Source organism: Chlamydotis macqueenii, chromosome 3 (assembly GCF_036417535.1).
Source record: "Chlamydotis macqueenii isolate bChlMac1 chromosome 3, bChlMac1.mat, whole genome shotgun sequence".
NCBI classification, from domain to species: Eukaryota; Metazoa; Chordata; class Aves; order Otidiformes; family Otididae; genus Chlamydotis; species Chlamydotis macqueenii.
Genome location: NC_141558.1, coordinates 40,751,002 through 40,775,716, shown reverse-complemented (window position 1 = coordinate 40,775,716; position 24,715 = coordinate 40,751,002).

The window sequence follows — 24,715 nt, the reverse complement described above, 5'->3', positions numbered from 1 at the left end:
AGTCACATCCCCTCAGCACACAGTCCTGTCTCCTCAGTTTCAGCAGCCCTGGTGCTCTATGACCCCTTCACCTTTCCTCTTCTTTCTTTTTTTTTTCTTTTCCATTCTTTTGCTAAGCTAGCTTTGGCCATTCAATGTGCTGAACCAAGTGAAAACTGAGAGTGAGGATGGAGTGGGGAATGCAAGAACAGATCTGCCCCCTTTGGCACCTGCAAGCTGCTGGAGCAGCACAGTTATCTTGTCAAATAGCATCCTTGCATGACACACTCTTTCAACTTCATTAGTCCTCAGGTCCCATTTCACAAGGTGTCAGATGACTATCCGGTAGTTAAAAACTAAAGTAAAAAGAAGATTCCACAAGCTCTGTAGAAAAGAAACACTAGAAAAGACTGGCAATACTAAATAGGAAGTTGTCAGCAGCCACTGAAAAGAATAAAATCGTATTAGGGAATAAAGCTCCAAAAATGCTCCTTCTGCAGGATGATTTTTCACAAAGCTCCTGATTTTCTGTTCCTTTCACTGCCGGCTGCATAAATGCAAACCTTTTGAACTCATTCTGCTAGCTGAGCAATCAAGAGAAAAGGAGGAGGCAAACAAAGCCTTCACAACAGAGCACTGACAGCACTTATCACACACAACCATATCATTATCCATGGAAGGACAGCTCCATGCCTACACTAGTTGGACACAGAGGATGTGTCTTGTAATAACACTTCTGACAGAAAATGTCCATACAAGCAGAATCTACTTCTCATGCACAGAATGAAAATACATGCTAAAAAAAAAAAACAAAAACCCATAGGACTCAATGGAGAGAATCAGGTGCTTCTAAGGCCCAATACATCCCAGCCTAAAGTACATGTTGGAAACCGATCTTGTTTAAAATTGTCTGTTGTTCTCCATTAAGATAAAGTGAGATTAGGCTGGCTAGCTCAGGCATAGTAGTTTACATCACAAACATTTGAAGTAAAATAAAACTCACCCCAGGTGTCAGGTAAGGTGCAATGATTGTCCAGGTCTGTGACACTGACCCGTGGCAAACATGGTGTGACTCAGTCAAGGTTGAACCCCCCGTAAGCATACCCAAATACCTTCCCTCTCCATTTCTTAGCTCTAGATTTTCCAGTATTTCTCATTTGCAGCCCTCAAATGCCTCCTTCACCACGGCTCCTTTTACCACATATGCTCTTCTTTCCCATTTCTCTTATAGGGATTCCTAGAACTCCTCATTTACTATTGCCTTTCACTGTGTTAAAGGGTATTGGGAAGATTTTTGTGGGCCTGAGTGCAAGGAGGTGTGTGAGACACATCTGCTGCAGATCCTTCTGAATTGAAAATCAGTAATCTGTGATGGCAGGCGACTGGACTCCGTGACTCAGGCAGTGCCTTCTGTACAAAATTTTGCATTTCACACAAAGAGTAGGGGTTTTTTGTATGTTAATTTCCACCTTTCTTTAATGAAGGTCCAATACATACCACTAAAACACTGCAGTGTTACTAGAACCATAAAAATGTATTTATATGTAATGTCCTATTGCCTCGTAAACTGTAAAACTAAAAAAAAAGAAAAGGCATTTAACTGAACACAATGAATGAGTTTCAAACACTCACAACTGAGATGTAAATACAGTTTTCTTCTGACAGCTTGTTCATCTGTTGCTGTCCTTATTTCTGTACTACTACCTCAATAATAATATTCTATATCGTAATCTAAGTGGCCATTACTACCTACTTAATGTTAAGTATTAACCTATACTCTTTAAACGCAGTATACAGAAAACTAGTGAAAGAAACAGGGGGGAAATTTCATTTGGTTTTGAATTTAATAGAGGGATTTTCTTTATAATGCTTCTCTGGAGCCCATTCATTTTATCATGGCTTTAATTTACATCAGGAGATAGTCAGAAACCATGCTTTTCCCGAAGGAGACCTATGCTGGAGTCTTCCGCCTTTGCAAGGCGGTGACATCTGATTCATCTTAAAGGGCATCACGGGAGTGTAGACACACTTCTCTGCTTTGAGACAGCCTGTTCTAATGACCCAGCTTCAGAAACATTTGACAAACAGCTCCGTGCCTAAGAGCATGTGAATATATTAAATGCTGTTTATAAAAAGCAAAGCTGTGCTAAAGTGCCTATTTGCCACCTGCTGCTTAGCAATATTAAAGATTAGAGACAATTGTTTTGTATACGGAAGAGCCTATAATGAGTTCTGGAGAAGAACATGTCAGCAAACTAGATAAGGTTCCTATTAAATTTTTGTTGCTCTGGACTGCTGACTTGGGTCATTATACACTTAACTTGAGTTATTGTCATTGTTATATAATGAAACAGAGAGCTTTTTGCCTCCAGTAAAGTGGCGTACCTTTTAAAGAACAGGGTCTCCTGACCGACTTATAAAATAGTTCTGTTTGCATTACAGGACCAGACCGTTGGCTGTTTCAAAGTGATTTAGATGTACTGTCCTAAGAGTTCATGCGTATTTCGAAAGACAAATAGCAGAGTCTTGTGTGAACCTGCTTCCAATAATCTTTGAAATTTATTGAGTGACACTGAAAGACACAGCATAATTACAGCTCTCTTCTCTCCCATAATCTAAGAATGTTTAATTCCAAAGAAAGTGTGCCTAAGAACTTGTGGAGTTTTTTTAATTCCTGTTAATTATTTGTTCAGATGAAAAAAAAAAATAGGACTTGTCCTGGTTTCCTCATTCCAAGAATATTAATCTTTCATAATCTCAGCTTTTTATTCTTTAAAAAACAGTTATGTTAACACTTCTAAATTTAAACAAAGAATGTGAACCATGGAGAGATCAGATTACAGTAAAAATGAACTACTTTTCTCTGAGCTACTTTTTTTCAAACAAGGTATGCTGCTGGGGGAAACTATAACCATTCAGTTTCACCATTGTCATCACTGGAGCCAGGATTTCGCTCCACACATTTTCCGCAGCTTTTTCGCCTTAAATGCATCTAATGGCAGTTCAAGACAGGATGAAAGCGTCTAGGCATATGCTATTTTACTTAAATTCTTTTAATTCCCCATGTCTAGTCTCTGAATAGCTGTTGCATTTTAAGAGAAATTCCATGGTGAGCATAAAGAAACTGAAATAAGGAGATGTAGGAATAGCTAACTGGAAGAGTCTCACTCCAAGTAGTCTCAGACAACTCTGTGTTCAAGCGATATGGGCCTACGCTAAATACTTTCTCAGCCTTCAATTTGCTCAGCTAAGAAGACAAAGTCTTTTTGTTTGCTCTCCACTCCTCCAGCTATCTTCCTAACCTTTCGCTGCAGTTTTTTTGGCTCCAGCTACCTTTCTCAAACACATACTGAAGATGTTCCTTAGCCAGTCGCATCCACTCTTCCCTCCCTCTGTAGCAGTTCCACAGCAGACACTTCCAAGGACTGAATTCTCTTTCTGTAGCGTTGCATAATTTCTGCTACTTGTATCATTCTTTGGTTAAGCAAAACACTCTTTTCTTCTCTCTGTTCTGATGGTGAGATCATACATCACAGAAGAAAATCTTTACATGAGACCCTTGTAGTTCGAATTTTAAATTCCATCCCATTTCTGTGATCACAGTTTCAAGGTCATACAGTCTTGCCAGTGTCAAATTATGATCCTCTTCTGCATTAATGATGCATCTCCAATTTATACCATCAGCAATATTCATTTGTGATCTAAACACTGAGTCTTTACATAGACATTAAAAGATTGTAGGAGATTTATTGCAATAGTTTCAGCAAAGGAAGTAAAACAGTAACCTCCCTCTACCCTATATGACAAATATTACTATTTCCTTTTTTAGCCAATTCCTTTCCTGACAAGCTGGACGTCTTTTTACTATCCTCATTATCCAGTTTAACTAATAGGACCTCTATATGCTATTTTACTGCAATTCTCATTAGTTAAATATACTATATTGCCTTTGTCTAGAAAATAATTAATTTTTATTCATAAAGAAGATGAAAGGATAGGTTTGCAGTTTTCCATTTTGGTAAAATTTTGTGACTTTTTTTTCCAGTTTCTCACTTGTTTTGATGTCCTTAATTATTCCTTACCTCAAAACATGTTCAGAATTGTATATAGTATTCAGCTAAGAGATACAGATTTCTCTGGTTAATTTTCCCCATAAACAGATACCACTGCAAAATGAAGAAAACCATTAAAAATTTTTATAGTGGATCTGTGATTCCATGGGTTAATCTTTTCACATTTCTGCAATAACAATTCTCTGTTGCCTTGAAATTAACAATGTCTTTCACTTTGGAAATGGAAAAGTCCATTCCATATCCAGCTCCTCTTAGTTATCCAGCTCTATAGTCATGTTAGGTTGTCTTTACAAAAAAAAAAACCAACCGAAAACTGAATATTAAACTGACTTTGAGGGCATAGCATTAGATTTTTGTTATCTTAATTTCCTCATTGTGCCTTGTGAGCCTTGATTCTGTTTTTCTTGCTTATCTCCATACATGGTTAAATTAATATCCTCTGACAATTTTTTTTTCTAATATACTTTGCAAGGTTTACTTCACCTTGACATCTGGAAATTGGTGTTTTATTTCTACGTTTTCTGAGCTCCAAGACCTCTTTATTTGTAGGCTTTTTCTTTTTAGTCATCTGAATCACGTGAGGTAGGAGAAGAGACAGAGAACTGAGTTTGTTTAGCCTTAGGAAGAGAAGGCTAAGGGAGAGAATCTTATTGCTGGGAGGGTTGCCCAGAAAGGTTGTGGGATCTCCATCCTTGGAGACATTCAAAACTTGACTACACAAGGTCCTGAGCAACCTGCTGTAGCTGATCATGCTTTGAGAGCGGATTGGACTAGCTGATCTTTAGAAGTCACGGCATTATAAGTCCATGGCCATTTGACAAATAGAGGCCATTTGACATTCCTAGGATACCCCTTACAGTGAACATCAACACAGCTGCGATTCCAATATATTTTTCCCTCTGCTTGGGACTGAAATTCTAAACTCATTTTCCTTGCTCAACCTATTTCTGAGTTTCCTCCACAGACAAGTCTATGAATATCTCCCTCTGATTCTCTCCCTGACCAAATCCCCTTCATTGAAAGACCTTTTCTCTCATTCAGACTTAGAACTCTGCAGATTTTCCTTCGTCCTTTCATTCAGACCGAAAGGCAGCAGGATCCCTCAATACAAAGTAATTTTCTATTCAACTTCTTTCTCAATCATCTTCCCTTCATGCAAAATCAAGCTTAAAGTAGCATCAGGATTTGCTGGTTCAGTGACTATTTGTGAAAATATTAGAAAGACCACTCTTAGAAATAAGGTGGTGATGCACTTTTTCACAGCTTTTGGTCTCTAATTTATCCTGGAGAAGTTAAGATTTAGTTAAATAAATACATTTCCAGTGCTATTTATCTTTCTAAAGTCACTACTGAACCCACAGCTATCACCAAATCCAGCCCTGATGTTTCATTGCTAATATTACGGCTTTTATAAATTCTTTAATTCTGAGTTTTCTGATGGTTTAGACCTTCATATCGTTCACTGTTCCAGCTATGGCCACCACTCTTCTCTTTGTGATAGGCAATTTGATTATGTACATTAGCAGTTCTAATGCCTCAATTTCTTGGCCCACACTCCTTGCATTGCTATTTCACATATTCCCTTGTGGCCAGCCTCAACCTAAGGCCTACCTACTAATAGCTCCTTTTCCTTTTGTTTATTTTCCTACTTCCTGATATCCATTTATCCATATAAGAAACTTGTAATAAATTATTGTAGTAACAATAATCTTATGTAAAGATTATGCAAGTTTCTCAGAGTCATTTTCTTCTGTCATTTTACAGTTTCAAAAACCTTTCTATCATTTTCACAAATCAGAAGCTAAGTAGCCCAGTTGCTTTGGTGAAATCCATCTACAAAGAAAAGTATTTTTCTGTGACTGTCTTATTGGGATTGAACTTTAAAAACCTTCTTAAAACACCTGTCTTTGATCCATTATTTGATCAGTGTTACTCTGTCATTCCTTGAGCTTCATTTAGAGAAATTAATCATTTCACTGAAATGGTCATCCAAGTCTCCTCTTTTTTATTGTTTTGATCCATTCCAGCCTGGATCTGGATATACCATTTGTTCTATTGTGGTAAACTGGTAGTCGATTCTGCCGTACTTCTGTGTGGAGGCTCTTCAGCGTGGTATGGAGATCTTAAGCCAGATTTTCTGAAGAGCTTGAAAACTTAACATTGAACGTGTTTGAAAACTGCCCAGAAGAACAATACATGAGGGTATTGAATATAGTTTCAAGAATTTGTCCCTTTCTTTAATGCCTAGACAGGAGCTGGTTTATTTTGAAAATTGTTTGGTTTTTTTTTTTTTAAACAGTGGCTGCTGAACAACATTGTAAAACTTGAAAATCCTGACATAATCACTAGCATTCGTCCGTAGTGACAAAAATAAACCTCTCCAATATGCTCAGTTCTCTGTGGCTTTGTATTTTTCCAGCATTCTCTACAGTAAGTCTCATGTTATTTAGCATTGCAGATTCAGAGGCATTCCCATCCTGTTCATGTGACTAACAGATACAGTAAGTGGATACATCTGTAGTTTTAACAAAAACTTCTGGAGCTCCATTAATGTTTTTGAAGTGCAAATCACAAAATCTTTTGCAAGAGTCAACAAATTAAAGCCAGTTTTACATTTATAAAAATACATATAAGAACTAAAAGGTTACGCACTAAGACTTAGTAATTAGCTCCTATCCATCAGTGTTCATTGCCAATGACATCTCCACCAAGGGACTCACTTAAATCAAACAGACTTTCTTCTGGCAAACACTTCTGCAAAGCCACCAGCCTTAGCAGCCAACTGAAAGTAAAAAAGGAAGCCTATAGAGGGTGGAAGCGGGGACAGGTAGCCTGGGAGGACTACAAAGAGGCTGCGCGAGTGGCCAGGGATAAGGTAAGGAAGGCCAAAGCCCTGGCAGAACTGAATCTGGCCAGGGACATAAAATGCAACAAGAAGAGCTTTTATAGGTACGAAGGGGACAAAAGAAAGTCCAGGGAAAATGTAGGCCCCCTCCGGAAGGGAACTGGTGTCCTGGTTACCCAGGACATGGAGAAGGCTGAGGTTCTCAATGACTTTTTTGCCTCAGTCTTCACCGACAAGAGCTCTTGTCCCACCACCCAAGCTGTAGAAGGTGCAAACAGGGACTGCGAGAATGAAGAACCGCCCATGGTACTTGAAGAGCAGGTTTGGGATCATCTGAGGAACCTAAAGGTGCACAAGTCCATGGGACCTGATGAGATCCATCCTCGGGTCCTGAGGGAACTGGCGGATGAAGTTGCCAAGACACTGGCTGTCGTATTTGAGAAGTCATGGCGGTCTGGTGAGGTCCCCGATGACTGGAAGAGGGGGAATATAACCCCAATTTTTAAAAAGGGGAATAAGGAAGACCCGGGTAACTACAGGCCAGTCAGCCTCACCTCTGTGCCTGGCAAGGTCATGGAGCAGATTCTCCTGGAAACCATGCTAAGGCACATGGAGAGCAAGGAGGTGATTGGTGACAGCCAACATGGCTTCACCAAGGGCAGATCGTGCCTGACCAATTTGGTCATGAGCAGGCAATGCGCCCTTGCGGCCCAGAAGGCCAACCGCATCCTGGGCTGCATCAAGAGGAGCATGGCCAGCAGGTTGAGGGAGGTGATTCTCCCCCTCTACTCTGCCCTGGTGAGACCCCACCTGGAGTACTGTGTCCAGTTCTGGAGCCCCCAACACAAGAAGGACATGGACCAGTTGGAGAAGGTCCAGAGGAGGGCCACAAAGATGATCAAAGGGCTGGAGCACCTCTCTTATGAGAACAGGCTGAGAGAGTTGGGGCTGTTCAGCCTGCAGAAGAGGAGGCTCCGGGGAGACCTGATAGCGGTCTTCCAGTACCTCAAGGGGGCCTACAAGAAAGATGGGGAAAGGCTGTTTAGTAGGGCCTGTTGTGATAGGATGAGGGGTAATGGTTTTAAAATAGAGGGGGGTAGATTTAGATTAGAAATTAGGAAAAAATTTTTTACGATGTGAGTTATAGAACACTGGAACAGGTTGCCCAGAAAGGTGGTGGAGGCCCCATCCCTGGAAACGTTCAAGGCCAGGCTGGATGAGGCTCTGAGCAACCTGACCTAGTCAGGGATGTCCCTGCTCCTTGCAGGGGGGTTGGACTAGATGACCTTTGAAGGTCCCTTCCAACCCTAACCATTCTATGATTCTATGATATTCAGGTTTCACCAGACCAGAGGCAGAGTGAATATGACACAGGAGTTCTTCACCAAGAACAAGTTTTCACAAGACTGCTGAGCTGGTCTAACAGCTTCCTACCACTAAAAATATGGTTCAGCTTTCCCCTTTTTCTCACTCCCAGCTGTGTGTACTTACCACTTCCTTTGTGCTAGCTCCAGCAGTTTGATGAGTCAATTCAGCTCACTCAGCAAGCAAAAAAAAGGGAGATAATTTTCTGCCTGTTGAATAAGCCGAAATGTCTCATCTAGGGGTCAGACAGGCTCCAGAAGCAGCAAAAGAAAATGGACAGGATCACACAGTCACAGTGCAATGGGGAAAGAAGGCACAGGATCTTCTGTGCTGACAAATTAGCACAAGCATATTCTGAAAGACACATTTGTTGTCATCCACATCCCAACATTAAAAATGGGACTGATAATATGGGCATCTTCAGATAAGCTCCAGGTACTCCACTCTCCTGACACCACCTTGCTAAACTCAGGCAAATGCCTCAAGAGTTTGATTATGTAAATACCAACAAAACTGTATTGTCTAATCTGTAACTGATCTACTCATAATTCTGACATCTCCCTTTCAGACAGGATAGTCAGATACAAGTATTCACCTAATAATTTTAATTTAGCTGAAAGCTACATTCTCTGATGGTCTGTGTAGAATTTGACCAATCCCATCACACAAAAGCCTCTTTCTTAGCCACAAAGATCATTAAAAATACTTGAAATATCTGCCAAATACTGTCTTACCTGTGTAAGTAGTGGTTTCATTTGTCACAAAGACAGCACAGGATCACACCTAGCAGTGCAGATATTCATAAACAAACACTCTCTTTGAAATGTGTTCCCCACACACAAAAAAAAAAAGTCAGGGAATCTTACTTTAGTGAGTTAGTTTGAAGAAACAGTATTACCAAAACACACTCTTCGATCATTACTGCAGCATCTATTATACAAAACAGGAAAGCTGGTCCCTGTATAAGAGGCTACACCTCAAATACTGTGTTTGGTTTTGGGCCTCTTGCTAGAAGAAGGACACTGAGTTGTTGGAGTACATCCAAAGTAAGGCAACAAACCTGGTGAAGAGTCTGGAGAACAAGCCTTATGAGGAGCAGCTGAGGGAACTGGGATTGTTTAGTCTGGAGAAAAGGAGGCTGAGGAGCTCTCTACAGCATTTCTACCTGAAAGGAGGCTGTAGTGAGGTGGGTGCTGGTATTTTCTCCCAAGTCACAAGTTAGAGGACGAGAGGAAACAGCCTCAAGTTGTGCCAGGGGAGGTCTAGACTGGCTATCAGAAAAAATTTCTTCACTGAAATGGTTATCAAGCATTGGAAGAGGCTGCCCAGAGAAGTGGCTGAGTTACCATCCCTGGAGGTATTTAAAAGACGTGTAAATGTGGAACTTACGGATATTGATCGATGATCTTAGGTCTTTTCCAACCTAAATGATTCTATGATTCATTTTTATCTGTTGGTCCACGGCTCACTAATTGTTATATTTCATGCTTTGTTTATTAAAAAGTTAGAGGGGAAGGCTGTCCTTGGACTTGTGTGAGGAGGTGCTCGTTGGGTCAAACAAAACTCCCTGGAGGGAGTGGAGATCTGCCCCCAAGCACAGTGAGCTGGGAAAACCTTCTAGATCTCAGACTGGGGAAAACAGAGACCCTGAGGAGCAGGGGCAAGCCCATGACCAGGGGTCAGACCAAAGACCAGACATTTTATATAGTGTTCGCTGTAACCTGGGAAGCCACTAAAACTGAAAGCAGAGCTGGAGGAAAGGATCTGTCCTTTATAGAGTAATGGTTAAGAGAAATAGTTGTTTTCAAAGCTTTTCATTTTTGTTCTTATGCAGCAGATTTTAATTATCCCCATTTCAAAACTACTGTGTTCAAAGCTGTGATCCAGTAAACTGGAGCTTTTAGATACTCAATGCCCTTTTGGGCTCACTGGAGGAGAAAGGTGCAGGCAGCTTCACCTCAGCGCTCTGGCTCACTGTGCATCCTGTCACACTTAGATCAGCAAGCTGTGCCCGTTGCTAACCATCCATGCTACAGTCACACTAAATCCTGACATCCCATCCTTCCATCTGCAGACCAGCTTCTGCTGTGTCTCACTGTGACTGCAAGCAGTCAGCCTCCTCCGGCAAAGGACTTGCCCATCAAGGAACAACTTTGCCCCCATTCCCTGGAAGCAGTTCCAGCCTTGCCCTGCATTCTGCAGGTAAAGCACCAGCCTCTCTGTGCCAGATAACCTGATATTTCGCTTCAGTCTGGGAGCTAGATGTAGCATTTATCTTTGCATTAAACACAACAGCTTTATTTTTTTAAAAAAGAAAAAAAATCCTAAAATACTGATTCACTTTGAACAAGACTGCAACAGGCACTTTCTAAAAGTAATTAAAAATACTGTTAGAAGAGTAAAAACTTTTTCATGAATAAGCTTTCTGTACACTTGAGAGAAAAATTTGACATACTGAAGGGGAAAGAAATAATTACCTTTGAGAAAGACAAATTTCCTACTCAGCAAAAATTTGCTGAAGCTATATACTTTTTACAAAGAAATTAATTCATTGAGCTACTCTGGAATCCTTTATAGCTAATAATTAAAAATCTAAAATCTTATTTTCGTTCTGTAATAAATGTAGCTAACAATCAAGATAGATGAGACAAAACTAGAAAGGCTTGTTGGATGATTTAAGTTGAAGAAGTTGCTACATCAATATATTGTACTCTAAAAAGGGCATGCATCATTAAAAAAGAAGGCTCTACAATTAATATGTTTTCATACAACCTACCTTATTTCTCCTGAGATCACTAACCAAATCCTTTTAAAAATCGATTAGTTCAAGCACTTAGCCTAGTACCACTTTAGATAGGAGCAATACAGATATTAGCTGGATTTAAAATTACAGCAACTTTATTTTTAATTACTTCCCAAAATGCCAGATTTACATATTATTAAATACATTTCAGTGGCAGAACTGACCACTAAGCATTTTTGGACAGGGCTAGAAAAATTAATTATATTCTTTATAAAAAAAATTCACTTAGCATTCAGAACATCTGCATTGTTGTCAGGGACAATAAATGTGATTAAGCTTGTATAAATTTCACTATATTAACCAGTACAATAACTCAATAGCTTTGCTGAACTGAGCTGATGCTATACATTGCAACACTGAAATACCTAAGTATAATGTAGGGGAGTTCTAGAAAAATGTATGAAGTCTGGAAGGAAGAACTGTGTCCTCTCAAGGACAAATTCACCTTCTTAAACTAAGTAGAAGGAAAATTTCTGAAGCCGAGGAATTTTAACAGAAAAGGTTTAATCACAGTTCATGCACTGCTAAGGCTTAGCAATACAATCGCCCCACTAGTATTAATATATTAATACGTAGTTCTCAGGGTTTGGACATGTTTATTGAAGAAAAAGAACTTGTAGCAGAATATGGTTTGTCTTTTGAGGCATTATGGCTGGCTGAACCTGGGGGAATTGTGTAGCATCCCTGTGCCATTCTACAGGAGGCTGATGAAACAGGAATGGTGTTTGGCCCACGCGATGAAGACATACCGTTAACACTCGACATCTGCATCCTAAACAAAGAACAAAACATAAGTAGCAATATTTCCAGGTAAAATATATTCTTCTCTTAACAATATGAAGCTCCAGGCTCCAGAGCACTGACTAACTCAGGCCGTAAGCCACCCTAAACATCTCTCAGAAACCTGATGCATGCCATCAGCAAGAGAGGGAGGAGCTAGACCTGGAGCAGAGATCCCAGTCTTGGTGCTCCATTACGCTCAGTGAGGATTTGCTCAGTGTAGGAAAAGGAGATAGTGAAGGCATAGGCTGTACAAACTAGACATTGTGGTTCCCCTGGATGCAAGGGAAGGACTATGGGTACCTGCAGAGGACAATTTCTCCAGCTTAAAAATATAGTCCTTAATAATTAGAGAAGGCTACTTGAGAACCTCCCTGCTCGGGTGCAATGTAGCTGATGTGCAAACAAGAGGTAAGAATGGGGGTATGTCATCTTTGTGGTTGGCCCAGTTATCAAGGATAGATGATATACAAAAAGCACCACTCAGTGGAGTCAAAACTGAGGAGAGAAAATCAAGTAACAGATGTGTTTATTAGAATGAGAAAATGTCTTGCCAAACTTCACATCTCTCATTAGTCACATCGTCTCTTCGAAATTTACCAACATCACGAAGCACCCAGGGAACTCGAGTCAGCTGATACAAAGAGGATAAATCATTGAAGGAAGGGTACAAGTAGAAGAGCATATGCAATGACACCATACAATTCAGAGGAGGAGGCAAAGGCTGAACTATGAGGAAACATTTAGAGGAACTTAAAAGAATATTTGAAAGCTTCTTATCCTTTAAAAAAAAAATCCATCTCAATTAGTACAATACCGCTTTGAAGTGTCAAAGCAAAGAACATTTTATGGTGAGGCAGCTCCCTGCTGTTGTGTGGGGTGAGTGTTGAATGATTTCTTTACTTATGTCATGGCCATGAGGAGGGCAATTAAAAATGTTTCCATCTGCAGACAGCAGCTCCTATATGAAGTGGTAACACAGCCATTTCTGAGGCAAAACTTTCAAATTACTTTGCAAATTACGATGATGCTCTATGGTAATCCACTAATTGAAAATCCAGGGATAACTGGAGTAAATTATTCCAGGGATTTGTTAAGCTATAGCAAACTCATAAGAAAAGCAGAGATTAACTCTTGTATCAGTCTACCCAAGTAGAGGTTCCTCCATTCTGTTTTTTTCAGAAAGACTGACATACATTACACCCACCAGTGTAGTAGTTGAGCATTTTTGTACGTACAGAACTTGAATACAATGTTGACAGAAGCAAAACACTGCATAGTAAGTATTGTTTCCTGCAGCACATGGGCTCAAACCATTATCACCAGTTCTTAGCCTTGTCCTGCAGCTGGAACAAGGAAGGTCCTGGCTTAATGTCTAGATAAAACCAGAGTGGTCCCAGTTCACAACTTGTTGCATTTGCCATGTACTTCCCACCTCTGGGGAAAAGGAAAGCCAGGGAAATAAACTTTTTACCTGAGTGGCAAAAAGGAAGAGGCAAAAAGAGACTGGAAGCTCAAGATACTCATCCCTTCCCTCCATGTAGGAAGGCTCCCTCTGTACCTTTTCCAGGCCTCAGAAGAAGAACACAGAACACTGCAATTTGTCCCCTTTTCAAGGAATGAATAACACGAGGTACTGTAGAAGAATCAGAGTAACTGTTCTTGCAGGGGCTTAAAGGTAAGGGGGTAGGCAGGAATGAGAGTAGGGACCAGCACTGCTTATCCTAAATATACAGTGAGGAGGTAGCATTATTAGTAGAACTACAACAGCATACACACGTGTGCACACGCAGGCATGCATGCACACATGCAAACTGTGGCAAGGGGCAGAGGGAGTTCAAAAATTAAAAACAAGCCCAAAACATAATATACTATTTTTAAAAGCAAACATTCACATTTGGGGGCCAGTTTCAATTTATGGGGCCTGACTCATGATTTTTGAACCTTTAGTATTAGCAACACAGCTCTTTATGCTGTAATTATAGCACTATTAATTACATTGGGAGATTGCTTCAGGATTCCTGAGACACCTTCTGTAACAAATATAGACACCCTCAGGGCAGTCATATACATTTATGGAGACAACAATTTAAATAACAGCTATAAACAGATCAAGTGGGTCTGGTGACATCATCACAATGAAAAATGAATTTTGACAGCATCAGATGAAAAATTATTTTAAAAGGAAGTTATCCTCTTTTTTTTTTTTCTATCTACATCCAAATGCACTGATGTGATTTAAAATTGTAATGGAGAAAAAAAAATACTCTTCTTTCACTCATCAGCTATGGCTTACTTTCTGAGTAGAAGGTTATAAGGAAGTTGTGTTACACCAGAAATAGTTCTGCAGACCCTTGTTGCACCAGTAGGAACCTATTGAATGCAACCCTACACTGTAGTTTTTGCTTCATGTGCTGCACCCATGAAGTTAGCAGTTCTCATGGTGAGATTTTAAGCATATTCCCATTTGCTATTCTTGTTTTCTGCTTCTTTCCTAGTGTTTTCTTCACTAGCCAAATCCAGGTAGGTTTTAGCAGATATGAGACAAAGATTGCATTGCCTCGGCAAATTCCCTCCTACCAAATTACTGAATTATAGAAGGCGATCCCTGTTTCACTAGACCTTGGTTGTTTTGCTTGACCTCCAGCAGGTGTCCAATTAAGCCTGAACAATTTATATGATATTCCCTTTCCATTGATAGTTCTAGAATTAATCTGATGAGATCTCTAGAGAAGGATCATCAGTGTTACACCTTTCATCTTTAATTACACTGGTTGAAGATGAATGAATGTACCAGAAGGATCCCAGCTGGGAAGCAGCACACTTATTAGATAGTTGATAATTTAATATACACTCTGAATTCTGATTATTTCCTTTAAACATCTGAAAAGCTTTCAACATATCTTATGACAAAATCTTAGTATTTATACAGTTGGACACAGACTGTATTCTATTCTTTAAAAAAAAAAAAAAAAAAAAAAAAACACTGCACAGATGCAGGCAAAGAACTGTGACCAGCATTAGAGAACAAAGCCTTTTAGATAAGCTGAGTGAAAAGGTCCTGGTTAATGCATTCAATTTGTTGTTTCTAACAAATGCATATACATCATCTAAGGGAACATGTAGAGGAGCAGAGCAGAAGATCCCTAGAGGACCGACTCCCTAGAGTCCCACCACAGAAGACTCCCACCCCCTCTGCTCCAGCACTGTAGCTCCAGCTCTTCTTCATGTATTTTACTTCTAACAATGCTTTATCGGAAAGGGAGCTCTAGATGAGTTCAAATTTAAGAGTGAGTTACAGCAAAATGGACTTGCTAAGTAGAACCTATAACGTAGACATCTAACATTAGGTGTCAGAAACTAGAGATGTACATCTGAGCTCCTTGCCTGGACTCCTTAGTCTGTTGAGAGAAATAGGCATGGACGCAACTCCTTTCATATTCAGGAAGAGGTATAAAAGAGGTCAGATAACACTGCAGAACTACCATCCTCAGGGGTCAGCATGAATGTTGCTGAATTTTTTTAGTATTGCGCACCTAAAAATTATTTAGAGCAATTATTTATTGCTCAAAGCCAACTGAAGTTAAGTAACAGTACTAGATTTTCTTCAGATATCTCAAGCTAAATACGAGCATGCTGACCTCTTTCACTAAAGTAAACTCACTGACACATGAACGGTGCCTTTGTTCAATCCTCCAGGGCTTCCCCTGGAAGAAAAAAATCATATATCATAGCCTAGTGCCTGTGCTCCTTCCTTCTAGACTCCAGTGCAGCCAAACTGAACCACTGAAGAAAGCATATTCTCTGCACCAGAAACTAAAATTCCAATCTTTTACTCACACACTTATTTTGTAGGTAGGCACAGCTCAGAAAAGGGATGGTTTGGTGCAATTGTGTGAGAAGCTTGACTAATCCTTCCACTGGGCATACTTTTATGCTGTATTCTCATGTTCTTATTGATTTGCTATTTCTCATTTGTCCAAAAATGAGCTGAGTGGCTCACAAAAACAGACAAAAGTCTCTTGAAAGATCACATACATTTAATTGGCACTGCACAGCAGAAGGTGTCAAACACAGCCATTGAGAACTGAAAAGAAAGTAATGGGTGATATCACTAAGGTCTCACAATTTTTTTGATTGGTTGCACAATCCTATAAACAGCAAATCCACCCACAATATTATTTTACTTCTGTTGTAGAGATGATCATATTTTGTACCAAGTGACAGGATTTGCTTATAGTAAAAAAAATTAACCAAAGGATCAGAAAAATATAATTATTTTTTCTGCTTCTGGAAATCAGAAAGTATTATGGCATTTCAAAGAAATATTGTGATGCCTGCTTCATTTAAGTTGTAAAGAATTTGAAGGGCCTCTGCTTCAAACAAGTTATTGTCCAATGTCACATTCAAAGTAATCAGTGATAATACTCACAGTTACTTTGAGTAAGACCCTGTTTTACAGAAATACGGACACATTGCTACAAGTGCCTTACACTCTTTTTTTGGATTGTTCTATACAGAAAATAATCCATTCTGCTATTTCATCTTCACTCTGCTATCAATTATAAATGTTTTACAGCTCAAGCACAAAATCAGTCAACTGAGGGGCTTAGTAAATGTGTTATTTATACAGTTGTTTGTTAAAATGAGCTTCATTGCATTACAGGATGTTAAGACAAATTGTTGTGCCCTTTAGATTCATTATAGATGACAAAATACTAAATAAATCTTAAATAGATATTCACCTTTTATCACGCAGAAACATAAATGGTTAGATTTTATCAACAGGGGAGTCTTTTTAATCTTCTTCCTTTATTAACCACAGGAAAAAAAATGATTGTTGTTTTTTCTACCTTTCTCTTTAAAAAGTCTTATAATACTTGTTGAGGGGTTAAAGTAGATCTTCTTTCAAGTAAGGAACTGTCGTAGTTCAGCCCCGATCGGACCAGACTACGCAGTCTCTCTCTCACTCCCCCCACCTTCCGAGAGAACAGGGAGAGAAAATATAAGGAAAAACGGATCGAGGTTTGAGATAAGGACAGGGAGAAATCCTTAAAGTTACAGTCACGGGCAAAACAGACTCGACTTGGGGAAAACTATTCATTTATTACTACAAACAGCAGGATAATGAGACAGAGAACAAGATAACCTCCATCCACCCCTCCCTCTTCCCAAGCTTAACATTATCTCTACTACCTTCCCCCCCCGAGCGGCACAGGGGGGAAGAGGGAATGGGGGTTGCAGTCAGTTCATCATATGTTGTTTTACGCCGCTGCTTCATGGTCGGGGGAAGAACTCCTCACATTCCTCCCCTGCTCCATTGTGGGGTCCCTCCCACGGGCCACAGTCCTTTGTGGAACTGCTCTGGCGTGGGTCATCTCTTCCACGGGTGCAGTCTCTCCAGAACAGCTGTCCCAGCGGGCCCTCCATGGGCCACAGCTGCCTTCAGGCATCCACCTCCCCCGGTATGGGGTCCTTCACGGGCTCCAAGTGGATCTCTGCTCCTCCGTGGACCTCCATGGGCTGCAGGGGGACAACCTGCTCCACCATGGTCGTCACCACAGGCTGCAGGGGAATCTTGGCCAGGAGTTACATTACTCCTCCCCCTCCTTCTGAACTGACCTTGGCGTCTGCAGCCGTTCCTCACAACAGGCTGGTAGATGTCTCTCAGGATCTTTTTTACATCTCATTCACTTCTCATCTCCTCTCCACTTCTTGCAGCCGGGCTGGACCAAGTCAGGCCCAATCGGCTGCCTGGCGAGAGGCCAGAGGGTGAGGCCTGCAAGGCCCATGAGGCCTGCGCCTCCCCCTCTGCGCCTCTGCCCCCGCTCAGCTCCTTCACATCTTCTCTCCTCTCTCTTTTTTTTTCTGTTTTCCCATTCTTAAATACGTTATCGCAGAGGCGATATCACGGGACATTCTGCTACCAATCGGCTCGGCCTTGGCCAGCAGCGGGTCCGCCCTAGGCCTGGCCAAGTCCCCTGAACAAAGGGGAGCGACTTCTAGCAGTTTCCTACAGAAGCTACCACCTTAGGCCCCCCCTCATTAAACAAAACCACGACAGGAACAAATCAATCTCTAGTGAAGGAAAGCCTAACTAGCTTGACTGACTCTGGCCTGCCAAGTACTATCTCACAGTGAGACGTTAGTTAAGCGTCAAAGGCGAGGTAGAAGGGTACTTTATTGTACACAAGCATGGAGCGCATTATCTTGTCATCTAGTCTTGTAACTTCCTGCTTCACTCTGCTGCTACAGATTTAAAATAAAAAAAAAAGACTTAGGACATAAATGTCATCTTCTATGTCATTAACCTAAAACGTATTAGAATTTTATTAGAAAATAAGTAGTAAGACAGTACAGCTACATTTCCTCCCTTGTGCTGTGCTAAATTGCTTGTGAAAGTGATATATTATGATTCTTACGCTGCCTCCATTGCAAAATACGGAAGACAAGCCCACATACTGTGTACATTAAATGGTAATGTTAAATAGGCAATCAAGCAATGAACATCTCCCTAAATCTCCAAGCAGATTCTACAAATTTCCCTTTTGTAGAATACTAATAGACAAAGAAAATGTTTCCATATAGGACTAAGGAAATGGTAGTACTAAGCTTCCTTGTTGATATATCCAGGTCACAAGCTATTAACCCCTTTTTTTAGAGGCCAGTTTTTAATGAATAACCACAAAAAAAAAAAGCACAGCTGTATTTCTCTGCTTGGGGCAGGCAGTTCCTTCATTATTAAAAGTCAGAAAAGTCTTCAGAAAGAAAATACATTTCTGAGCCAAGAATGTAAAGGCTACAAAATGTTATTAAGGTTTCTGCAAAAGAGAAAAGGTCTCAGTTCATTTGGGTTTTTAAAAAACGCATATTGGAAAGCAGAAGTCAGGAGGGATTAAATTTACTCCTGTCTAACTGGTCAGTACAAGGTTAAATAAAGTAAGCTATGCATGGACTTTCAGCTACCTCCTTAGGGGTCAGTTTTACCCAGAACACAGCACATGAAGAAACAGCAAAGGATAGACCCAAAAAGACAAAACAGTGTGTCGGTGAGCAGGAGGCTTAAGCCTCTCTAGGGAGCTCTTCACTCGCAGGTAAACTTGGCAACGTTGAATTTTCTGAATTAGTGAAGAGAACACCTCTAATTCATGTAAGATGAAATCAAACCAAAGTCCTGCCCTTCAAGACAATTGCCACAAGTCCTAGGCTTGGAGCATCTCCCAAACACAGCTAGCAAGTCTCTCTCCTCCACCTTGAAATTACCCCGTTCTCCCAGCAGGACTCAGGCAGCCTCTGTAAAGAACTCATTTCTAATTCTCCTGCTCCCACAGCTGCGGATGGTGATGATAGTCCATGAAGCTTTCAATCTGCACAAAAGAGCACCGGGAGAAATGAAAGCTCTTCAGGCTGGAACTGCTGTTGCAGAATATAATCAACCCATCCAACACCAGCAGCTGCTTTCCAGCCTTTGGAGATTTCAGCATGTGTAGCAGGACACAGATTTCAGATACGAAAACAGCCCTGCGGGTGGCAGCTGAATCAGCATGTTTCCAACCCAGCCTTGGTTCAGCTTAAACTGAGACTAAAGTCCTTCTAGTTTGGGTCCCACTTCAGGCCCATAACAGATCATGATCAGGTCCAGCAACCCCTCGAAGCATTTAACACTGAAAAAAATACTGTATTTAAAAACAGGAATGGGCGCATGACAAAGGCAAAACCTCAGGGCGCAGTTCAGCCAGAGGGACAGTCCCTGCTCCCCCAGCAGCCCTGGCACCACCACAGGGTCCTCCTACTCCTCACATCTGGCTGGAGAAGATGGAGAGAAACTGGCGCTGAGCAGGTGCTGCTGTGCTATGGAAGTGGAGCAGAAGAGAGAGGGGAAAAAAAAACCCTCTGCTATACGCTTACATCCCAGATGTACAGAAACTTATATGAATTTATTCAGTGATGCACCCCACAAGACTATAAAGGTCCAAAAGACCTACAAAGGGCTCTGCTGTAGATAAACGCATTGCTCTTCATTGTGAGAGAAGGGAGACCAAAAATTATAGCTAGGCGAGTACAAAAAGTACCTGCACTGACAAGGACTCGCTAGCATCTGCCAGGTATTGTGGTGCAGAAAGGAAGGCTTCTCCTGCCCACACTGAGGAAACCCAGGGTCAGGGACAGTCAGAGGAGGGGTAGGAGCAGGAAATGCTCAATGTGATGTGGCCTTGTACATCATACAAGGTACAGACAGCCCCCACACTCAATAGCTCCCCAGCAGAGATGTCACTTTATGGTCAACTCAGTATTCTGAAGAGGTAACTGTTTGCTGGTTCAATCCCAAACGGGGTACAACAATGATTTTTAAATGATGGTTCAGTGTCACTTTCTCTCCCAGTAAAAAACAGGGCTTTGAACCAGTACAGCTCAGACTTTGTGCTAGGTTTAGCTACCTGATTTTGAAGGAATGAGGCAATAAAATACGTTTTGCTTGATAGTTAATAAATCATACTTGATTCTCCTTGTCCTGAGACAGAAAAAAATAACCAGAGCTTCAAAGGTTCTCGCGTTGCTGTCATTGTCAGAAAGGCTATTTGTGAGCACGCTTCATCAAAGGACATTTCATCTCTGCGTACACACCCTTCACATTCTGCTGCCAAAGCAATGTCAGGCTGGGTCATACACCTTCAAGGCAACTTTAACTTGGGCACCTTTCTTCAAAAGACATTAAAAATGATTTACATTTTTCCTCCCTAAATCAGCATTTCTGGTATCATTTGTGTCAGTGCCAAGTTCCCCTCATTCTTCACCTTTATTCTGGCCCGCCTTTCCCCTCCCCTGTGCGCTCCTGAATACCACTTGCGTGCCAAGAAACCCATATTAATGAATGCAAAGTTTGTTCAGTTTAGGAGAGGAAACCGTATTGTACAGCCTTCTATGTAACCAACACTAAAAATCCATCTAGAGATGGTTTAAATCTTTCATGAATAGGAGTCATTTTTCTGAACAGGATACTTTCTTCACGAATGGCGCATACCCCAAACTTGGACTTCAGCCATATTTTTCTTATTACATTTCTTGACTCATATTATGCAGTCATGCCAAGATGACAGAAAGTGACACACTGTGACCTCTATCCTGCCAGGACGAGGCTGGGACTTGATGTAAATTTTTGGATTTTGAACAAGCACTTAGGTACTGTGGTGATTATTTCACATTGATTACTGTTCTTTACTGCTGATCGTATTTCCCTGATGAGTTAACTTTTTTCTGTCCATATGCCTCTTCCATCAAGGTAAATTATTAAACAATTCATTTAGTTTGTTTGAGGGCTGTTGGTTCATTTTGGGGTTGTTTTTCCTTTCTCAGAAATATATTTAATTTACTATGCATTAAAGTGTGCAGCAGAAATCACAGCACAATTTCAGGAGAAATTATGCAGGGAACAGGCAAGAACAGCACATTACTCATATTGCACAGAAGCTGATAATAAGTTATTATTTCTCACTCTCAGAGGGGCAAACTGAACCATGAGAAGTGATTGCTGAACTATTCCGATGCTTCTGTGGGCACAATGGAGTGAGTGTTCCCAGCACGGCTCAGCATACTCTCTTCACTTAAATTTAATACCAATGCCAAGCACACAGCACGAGGGCCCTAAAGTCCTTTCAGATGTTGGTGACTCACACTCTTTAAATATGTCACATGCCTGGACAAATCCACCTTCCCATAGAAGGCACCAAATGCCATTAGATGAAGCAGATGTTCCTAGCCAACCTGACCATGACCGCGAAGTGACCCTTATCTATTTTGGATTTATCAAATCATCAAAGGCTCCTGCTCCTGCCAATGAGACTTGGGGCAGGTGATTCAAAGAGGTCATTATGTAACAACCAGCTGCCTGAGCCAACTGAGGCAGAAAATACTGCATTCGGGGAAACTGGGCTGTTCCTGAGGAAAGAGGAGCCCACGGGAGCCAAGGGAACCACAGGATGGGCAGTTCTCTCTCCTACCAGGGTGCTGACCCACCACATCTGAGAAGAGGGAGCCCGGTGACTGTGAGAGCCGTCAACCAGCTGGTGACCATCAAACAAGGTGAACAAGTCAGGCCTAGGGTCCATTCAGGAAGACCTTTTGGGAACAGTGAGAGGCAGAGATGGGGACCTAACTGGAGCATAGGTCTGGGGTCCCTCTGGAAAGTCCCATCAGGAAGCCAAGACAGAAGAAGACAGAGCTACTCCCAACATGTCTCAGCCAGGACTGGGTATCTGTGCTGAAATGGGGCTCCTTGCCCACAGGCAGGGAGTGCATGGGTGGTGACGGCAACAGAAGCCTTTGGGTGCCCTTATGGCCCTGACAGAGTTCTTCCCCTTTCAAAGGGCAGTAAATATCAAGGTTAGCCAGCCAGCTTCCCAGGTGCTCTCTTAGTGTCCATACACCAGAACACAGGTAGTCACAAACACCTAGAGAGTAGGGCATTCATTCAACTACATATCACATCATAACAGATCGAACACCAGGTATCAACCACAGCTTCAAGAACAGAAAGATATTAAAGCAAAGAATAAGTTCACTCAGTGTTTACAATTCTGTTCCAGCAAACTCCTGGAACTCGAAAAGTTAACAATACAGCATTTTACCATAAAAGATCCATAACTCTCTTACTAAGAAAAGATGCCAGAGCTGCAATCACATAAGTACTAATAATGTCAAAACATGGAATACGGAGGAGGTTGTACTCTCAGATATTTACTCAGTAACCTTTCAGCAGCTTTACATATGAATTATGTTATGAAACAAGGGGTTAGTAATGAATAAAACTAGCTGATAAAGTATTGTAGCAGTTTATTAGAAATGTGGACTGTGTCAAGCCCCTTACTGTAATCATAAATGGAATAACTTCCGTAGCTATGAGAGAGCAATCAGAGCAGATCACTGCACAGAAAAGACCCACTTTACAGAGTGTTCAGGCGCTAAGAACCACTCAGCCAACAGCCCTTTTCTGCTTGGGTGCCATCTCCAAGTGCTTACATTTTGCTGTCAGAGGCTTATACAATCAAAGCCTAAAATTAAGATGTTGGTGTCTGTCCCACATCAGGTAAGTGCCTAAACATAACTGTCAATCCCTGTATTTAGGCACATTGTTCTTCAAAATGTATTCCTCATCTAGTTTACCAGATTTTCACCACAAACACCTCCAGATTATCAGTAGGGAGGAAAATGCTTTAATTTATCACATCTCCTGTTGCCTTTGAGAGTTTTATAGTACCATGCTACCTCATCAATTCTGGTGGAAACAGGGACAGCTTCTGACAAAGGTAAAATCAGCAATTAACTTGGGCAACAGACCTCTGCAAAGTGCAAATTTCCTATGAAATCAGGGGCTGATGCTGTTGCTGCAGAGGAAAGACGAAGCTGCCTAGGGTAGGCAACTCCATAGCTTCAGTTTCTCTCCAATCTCAGGTCTGCATCTCCTCCTGCTTCATCACCCTGCCTTCCCTATCCCCTCTGCAGAAGCAGCCTGTCCTCCCAGGGGGGCAAATCCTGCTGTTACCAGTGCTGCCCAGAAGATCAGCACGGGTTCTTGAAGTGACAGGCAAGAACTGCTACACTGAGCTTGGTGGGAATTTGCTGATGCAAAAGCAGTCTTCACTGATACCATGCTGCATGCCGCTGTAACCCCAGTAATAACTGACTTGGCAAATTTCTTTTCCAGACAATCTAGCTCAAAAATGGCAAACAGAACTCTCTTTCTGTATTGTTTACCTGTTAGGGAGCAGGGAATAAATGAAGCATGCACATGCATGTGCACAGCTTTTTGTATATTGGGAAAGTTACCTGTCCTTCACTTTCTCATTTATTAAACTCTTATTTTGACAGGTTCTTGCATACATGCTTGGACAATTTTTAGAAGTGTCATCAATCTAACTGCAGTTGAGTTGCTCTCTCACTGCCCTGTTCAGACTGTGACTGAACAGTTTTTTTTAATAAACGAGTGATATGGGTGGGTGTTATCAACCTACTGTAACATTTAATAGATATTCATAACATATATTAATCATGAGCAAGTTTACAAAGGATTAAATCCTGCAAGGTGTGGAGAACACTCAGTTCTCCTTGAAGTCAGCAAAAGCAGAAAGGTTGAGATTTTTGTCCTCCCAGAAACTGTGTTACAAATGCCAGCTCTTCCTTCTGGACATTAAAAAACTGAGCACAGTTTTCCGAAGCAACGCATGTGCTATATGGTTGGTTTCTTGTACTAGTACCCTGTTCCTTGAGGACTGAAAGATTTATTTTTGTTTTAAAGACCGAAGTATAAAAAGAAGTCTTCCACCAAATTTATCCTAGGTATGGACGTCTGTCCTTAAAGTCTGCCCTTTCTGCATTTTCTCTGGCTGCTTTGAATTAGAGAGACGCTGCTTGGCATATAACACCCATATAAAAAATAAAAATGTTGGCATTCCTTTCCAGATGCAGAAGTCAGGAAAACTTTGTGAATTAAAAATTAACCAAGTATATAAGAACAATAACACAGTTTCCTAAAATTTAGCAACCTATTAAAGTGAAATATGGAATTACAATTAAGATTAATGGAAGGCAACGAGGATGAATTTCAATCAGTTTTATTTTGAAAGTATGTGGGCTCCTTATCATCACTTATGTGAAATTAACAAATCTAACATCATTATTGTTGTTTCTTCCCTATCACATCAAATATAAAGCATGCATACAGAAAATAACTCTGTATTCCCACAAGCACAATGCACCCTTTTTGACTTCTCCCCACAAAAGCAAACACTAAAGAAAATACTCCACTATGTAAATGTTTGAACACAAAGTACCACAGAATATATCAAATAAATCAGTCTCTACTATGCTATTAAA